At 49.8% G+C, this 6907-nt stretch overlaps 1 pseudogene; it reads right to left on the minus strand.

Annotated features, from left to right (window-relative positions):
- Positions 1 to 5501: 5501 nt before the first annotated feature.
- Positions 5502 to 6907, minus strand: part of LOC149305371 (homeobox protein GBX-2 pseudogene) — a 1726-nt pseudogene continuing 320 nt past the window's right edge.

Here is a 6907-nt window from a genome sequence, read left to right on the forward strand (position 1 = left end):
CTTCCCTTCTTGCTGGAGAACTTGGGAGACCCAGGACCTTGGGAAAAGTAGTCCTGGGGTGGACACAGTCTCCCAAAACAGGGCAGGAATCAACCCATTTCCTTCCATGGGGGCTCCTAAAACCTGCATTGGAAAAGTCAGGATTGTTATAGCCCCCCAACTTTGTTTTGCCCCCTTCATCTCTTTAATCCAAAGGGGGAACCCTTTCCCTTTCTAATCTAATATCTCCTTGTTTTCTGCTTTAGAAACCGAACCAGAAACTGCCTCCGCAAAAAGCGATCGGGGATGAGTGGGTGGGTTATTAAAGTATAACAACAACAACAACAACAACAACAACAACATCCAGGGGACCTCCCCCCAAAAAAGACTTTTAGTGCTGCTGGGAAAAAGGGAGGGGGTTCCTTGGGGGAGTCTAACACTTTCCTGGCCCCTAACCCGACTTTGTACGGATGCAGAAAGTGGAAATTTATTATCACAACAAATATAGGGATGTCAAAGCCGGGATCTGGATTAAAGGAGGCAGCCAAAGGGTGGGTGGGTGGGTTGGGGGGGGGGGGCTGCAGTGTATTAATTTCCCAGCGCAGCATCCGAGGCCAGTGTCTATTAGGGCCGGCTATTCTTCAGGGGTCTCTCTCCCCCCCCCCCCTATATATCGGAATTAATCATTGGGAGTTAATTTGAAGCGCAGACAAGTTGCTGTTAATTTAGTGCGGAGGGGCGGGGGGGGGGACCCCGCGGGGCTCATTAATCAGCCAGCTGAGACGGCCGGCCTTGATTACAATTTGCACAGAAATTCATTAGAGCCCCGGCGATTGACAATTTTTCCTCTCTCGCCTCGGATCTGACTCATTAGGCAGCCAAATGAAAGCCGGGATGGGGATGATGACAGCTATCAAGACTCAACAGACCCCCCTCCCCACCTTACCCCCCAATTGCGCTTGTTTATCTTCCAAGCAGGACTCAGGATGACCCCACAAGAAACCCACCCTTTCAAACCCAGGAGACCCCCCCCTCCCAAACCACCCTTAGATCTGCCTGGATTTTTCCTTTCCTCGCCCCCCACCCAGCTTCCTTCCACTAAAGATATTTGATACCCACTTTTATTGCACTACATGTCTCTTTTTTTTGGACGTTGTAGCCCGCCTTGATTCCTTGTGAAAAGGCGGGCTATAAATAAATCATAGAATCATAGAGTTGGAAGAGACCACAAGGGCCATCCAGTCCAACCCCCTGCCAAAACATACTATTATTATTATTATTATTATTATTATTATTATTATTATTACCCCCCTTTCCAATACAGACATGATTTTGATTTCCTTTTCCTTGCCCCCTACTTTTGGGCTGGCAAAGCAAGACTGCCCTTCTTTGGGTATATATTGGGAAGCACTGGGTTTTTTAAAATACATACCCATATATATTCGACTGTAAGTCACTTATAAGTCGAGGGCGGGTTTTGGGGCCAAAATTATGGGTTTTGTTATGACCCATGGATAAGTCGAGGGTAAAACTTAGGGACATACATCAAAGGATCTAAAGGATGGAGCCAAGCAAAGCAATGTCAAAAGCAATGTACAAAATTCCAGCAGATATAACTCTTTGTGTTTAGTCTTAAGGATGGATGGATGAGAGAGTAGAAAGGATCGGGGCTTCCAAGACATATGATACTCTTCTCTTTTTAATAAGAGTTCAGGTACAGTACTTACATTGACCCCATGGATAAGTCGACTCAGGGTTTTTTTTTTTTTGGGGGGGGGGCAATTTTTGGCCCTAAATTTCTAGACTTATACATGAGGATATGCATTCTATTGAGAAATAAGAGAAAGATTGAGTCATTTGCAAAACTGCCACCTTCCAGAGTCAATCTTTCTCCTTTCTTTCTTTCTTTCTTTCTTTCTTTCTTTTTCTTTTTCGTGGCCACAGCTGAAAAGGTGAGAGGGTCCTCTTCGCAGGCAATGGGGGGGGGGGAAATGGAGGACACGAGGGGGGAATGGAGGGCAGGCCCCCATCAAAGCTGGAAAGGCTCCTAGAAAGGTAAATTCACACAGTGCTTGTTAGTTTGGGAGTTTTGGAATTCCTCCTGGAGGCAAGGCGGGAATGGAGGACGTGTCCTGGAAAAGGAGGACAGGAGGGGGGGTCCGATCGATCAGTTCCCGGCCAAAGTAGGTTTGTTTTTCCTTTCACTACAAAATGCGGGAGGATTTCTGCAAAGGGTTTTAAATATTTTCCCTTGGAAGGAAAGCGAGCTCCAAAACAGGGAGGGACGGCGGGACCTTTTCTGCCGCACATCGAAGCCCAGAAATAATAATAATAATAATAATAATAATAATAATAATAATAATAATAATAATAGCAACAACCAAAATAAAAAAATCGGTGCTCAAGAGACAACGGATTCCTAAACTGTGATGATTCTGTTCCCTGTCCCTACTACTAACATGAACAACTGTTCCCACTTACTACCCCGCCGTCGCCGGGATTAGTAAAGATGGCTAGATGTGTCCTCACCGCCAAGGAGGACCAGGCAACGCCAAATGGAGGACCTTCAAGAAGAAGGAAAGACAGGACCAAAGGTGGGAGCGGTATTCAAAACACTCCTACAAATGTAAACTCGTGCTTCTTAGGCTCAAAAGGGAGGCGATTTTGACATGCCACCTGGTCAGGAAGTGGAAATGGAGGACGGGCCCTGGAAAAGGAGGACCTCTGGTCACCTTGCCTTCCTCCCGACCCATAAAGACAGATGCAATGAAAGGGCCGCCGGATCCTATTCCGTTTTTAAATTTGATTTTCCAATTGAAACTGATCTGGAAGGGCTTCAGATCTCATGCTCGCCTTGCCAGATGTTTTAGGCTGCATTTAGGAGGAGGAGGAGGAGGAGGAGGAGAGGTGGAAATTTCCTTACATTATTTGCCAGGCCTTTAAGGTGCATATAGGAGGAGGACAAGAGGTGGAAATTGTCTTCCTCCGCCGGACATTGAAACACACATTTCTATTTATGTGAGCCTTTTGAGCTTCTGTTTTGCAAGGTCCCGCCTTGCCCTTCTTGTCCTCCTCTTCCAGCCTAGGGAGGGGGCGATCCCTTTGGGGGTCCTATTCTTCCAGGGGTGGTCTAGCTGACCTCGGCTTTCCCGGGAGCTCTGGGCCTGCCTTTGGGGCTGAGTTTGTTTCCCAGGCCCCTTTCTGCTGACCCCCGGGACCCGTCCTCCTTGTCCGGAGGATCCCCAGGGGCCTAGCTGGCATAGCCTCCCTCTCGCAATCCCCCTTGTCCTGAGGGACCCAGCCTCCCGGTTTGCTCCTGCCCAGTCCGACCAGAGCCCGAATCCCCTCTGGGTCACACTCTCTCAGCCTCAGAGGAAGGCAAAAGGGGTGTGTTGTAAACCCTGAGCCCAGAAAACCACGGTGATCAGGATGGCCTTCAAGTTCCTCTAAGTCGGGAATGGGTTGAAGGCGGCCAGCCAGAAGTGCAGAGCATCCCCAGCCCTGAGCCCTTCTCCGCCGGACTCAAGGGACCCAGGCCCCCCCCGAAGAGCCATGCCTGCTCCGGAGTGGGTTCTGGGACCCCTTCTAAACCAGATCCCGACCCCTTTCTTCCTTCGCCTTGCCTTGGTCGGCGGAGCGGGAGTCTTTCTCCTTCCCAGATCGGATCCTGCAGCTCCGGCTTTTCTGCGGAGAGGCTCTTTTCCTCCGTCTTTCGCTGCCTCGGCTTCTCCTTAAGAAGTGCACCGCCTGAGAGAGTGCACCCCTGGACCGCACCCCTGCCTTCCTTTTGGGGTGCTCCTCTTCCAAAGCACAGCCCACCTCCAGGCCGGAGCTCCTCTCCTTTGCCCCCCAGAATGGGTCAAACACTTCGGCCCGGGTTTGGGTTTTTGTCTCTTTTTCATTTCTCTTTTTCAGTTTTTTTTATTCATAACATCACTGTATTTTTCTTTCTTTCTTTCATAATTTAAGGGGAGGGGGGAAATAAAAGGAAACTACATTTGAAATAAATTAATCCAACAAAACTGGGGAGGGGGAGGCCAAAAACCGTACATTTCCCCCAACAAAACCAACGAGAGGGCAAGCAGACAAGGCAGGCAGGCTTAGGGTTAGGGAGGGAGAAAGCAAGGATGACCCAAGGCCAGGCTGTGCCTTTTGTCTCTTTTAAGAAGAAGAATAACAATAAGAAAGAAATGTTCAAAGATGGGACCAGGGCAGGGGAAGTGGATGCACCTGGAATGTCTGCCTCCTGCCTCCATTTAAGGTTGGAGGGAAAGGGAAGAAAGAGCAAATGAAAGGGAATGGGGAAAGGGAGGGAAAAGGACAGGGAAAGGAAAGGCAATGGAATGGAAAGAAAAGGGAAAGGAACAGGAAAAGGAAAGGAAAGGGAATGGTGAAAGGTAGGCAAAGGAAAGGAAAGGAAAAGGGACAAGAAAAGGGAATGGAAAGGAAAGAGACAAGGAAAGGGACAGGAAAAGGAAAAGAAAGAAAAGGGAATGGAATGGATTGGAAAGAGAAAGAGAAAGAGACAGGAAAAGAATGGAAAGGGAAGGGAAGGGTGAAAGGGAGGGAAAGGGACAGGAAAAGGAAAGGAAAAGGGACAAGAAAAGGGAATGGAAAGAGACAAGGAAAGGGACAGGAAAAGGAAAAGAAAGAAAAGGGAATGGAATGGATTGGAAAGAGAAAGAGACAGGAAAAGAATGGAAAGGGAAGGGAAGGGTGAAAGGGAGGGAAAGGGACAGGAAAAGGAAAGGAAAGGAAAAGGGACAAGGAAAGGGAATGGAAAGAGACAAGGAAAGGGATAGGAAAAGGAAAAGAAAGAAAAGGGAATGGAATGGATTGGAAAGAGAAAGAGACAGGAAAAGAATGGAAAGGGAAGGGAAGGGTGAAAGGGAGGGAAAGGGACAGGAAAAGGAAAGGATAAGGGGATTGAAAGGAAAGAGACCGGGAAGGGGACAGGAAATGAAAAAGAAAGAAAACGAACGCAAGGGGAATGGAAAAGAAAGGGGAAAGGGAAAGAGACGTGGTAAAGGAAAAGAAAGGAAAGGAAAGGGGGAAATAGCAGCAGAACCAACTGAACCTGTGTGTGTGCATTTTCTTGTCCTTCTGGATTTCTGAAAAGGGAAGGGGGAAGGCAACCCTGAAAAAGAGGGTCGGGGTCGGGAGCCGAGAGTCCTGGGGGTCCTTCGGGGAGAAGGGAGAGAGGCCTGGGAGGAAGGGGGTGGCCTCCTTTGGTCCTGGGTGGTCACAGTCAAAAGGCCGCAGCTGCGGACCAGCCTTTTACATACATACATACATACATACATCTTATTTCCCCCCATCAATATATATATATTTATATATATTTATATATCTATATATCTACAAAGTCCGGGCGGCCAGTCTGAATAGCGAGGGGAAGGGGCCCAAGTGGGGCGAGGAGGAGGGCTGGTGCCAGTGCCGCCTCCGGGGCCACCGCTGTCCCTTGCGGGGGGGGGGGTTCCATCCCTGGGGGGTGGTCCTGGTCTCGTGTTCCCCCCCCCCTCTCAGGGCCTGGCTTGCTCGAGCTGCTGGTGCTGGCTGCGGATGGCGAACCTGCTGACGTGGACGGGGATGGGGACGACGATCTTGGGGTTCCTGGAGGGCTCCCCGGTCTTGGAGTTGGCGTTGCCGGCCTTGACCCGTTTCCACTTGGCCCGGCGGTTCTGGAACCAGATCTTGACCTGGACCTCGCTGAGCTTGAGGGCGTGCGCGATCTGGGAGCGCTCCGTCAGGGACAGGTACTTCTTGCAGTGGAACTCCTTCTCCAGCTCCAGCAGCTGCTCGCTGGTGAAGGCCGTCCTCCGGCGGCGGTTCTTCCCCGTCGAGGTCGTCCCTCCGCCGCCGCCGCCGCCGGAGCCGGGGCCTTGGCTGGAACCCGACCCCCCCGACGTTGCCCTCCTCCATCCCCTGGGGGTCGTCCTCCTTGGGGACCCCCGACGACGAAGAAGCCCCCGGCAGGTTGTCGTCGGAGCTGTAGTCCAAGTCGCTGTCCATGGAGAAGCAGCTCTCCTCCTTGCCTTTGCCCGACGAGGCCGACGCCGCCGCCTCCTCCTCCGAGGCTTTGGACTCCTCTTTGCCCGAAGAGCCCCGGACCGAGCCTGAGAAGGAGGGAGGCAAGGGACAAGGGAAAGAGAGGAGGACATCTCTGGTCACTTGGGTGCCACACCTGGCCCTTCTTCCCCAGAGGAGGACAGCAAGAGCATCCTGCAACTTATTCGTTATCATCGTTCTTTATTTGCTCTGTGCATCAGTATTCCGGTTCTTAAAACCAAAGGCAGAGGGAAAATAGAAAGAGAGGCCATCAATGCTCACTTGGCTCCCATACCTCTCCTGCAAGTTATTCGTTATTATTAGTATTTATTATTATTTGCTCTGTGCAGCTGTCCTCCAGTTCTTAAAACCAAAGGCAGAGGGAAATGGAAATAGAAAGACAGGCCACCGATGGTCACTTGAATCCCACGCCTCGCCCTTCTTCCCCAGAGAACAGCAAGAGCACCTTGCAACTTATTAGTTATTATTAGTTATTATTATAATGTATTATTATTATTATTTGCCCTGTGCAGCTGTACTTCACTTCTTAAAACCAAAGGCAGAGGAAGGAAGAGAAGGAAGGAAGGAAGAAGGAAGGAGGGAGGCCGCCGATGGTCGCTTGGCCCCCATACCTCTCCTTTCTTCCCCAGAAGAGGAAAGCAATAGCTTCCTGCAAGTTTATCCTGCGCCTGGAATAATAATAATAATAATAATAATAATAATAATTATTATTATTCAATTATTATTTGCTCTGTGCAACAGTATTCCAGTTTTTTTGTGGGTTTTTGGGCTCTGTGGCCATGTTCTGGAAGAGTTTCTTCCTGATGTTTCGCCATCATCTGTGATTGGCATCTTCAGAGAATGCATTCCCTGAAGATGC

Source organism: Sceloporus occidentalis, unplaced genomic scaffold, assembly GCF_023333645.1.
Source record: "Sceloporus occidentalis isolate IW3139 unplaced genomic scaffold, rSceOcc1.0.p SCAF_12, whole genome shotgun sequence".
In the NCBI taxonomy this organism is placed as follows: domain Eukaryota; kingdom Metazoa; phylum Chordata; class Lepidosauria; order Squamata; family Phrynosomatidae; genus Sceloporus; species Sceloporus occidentalis.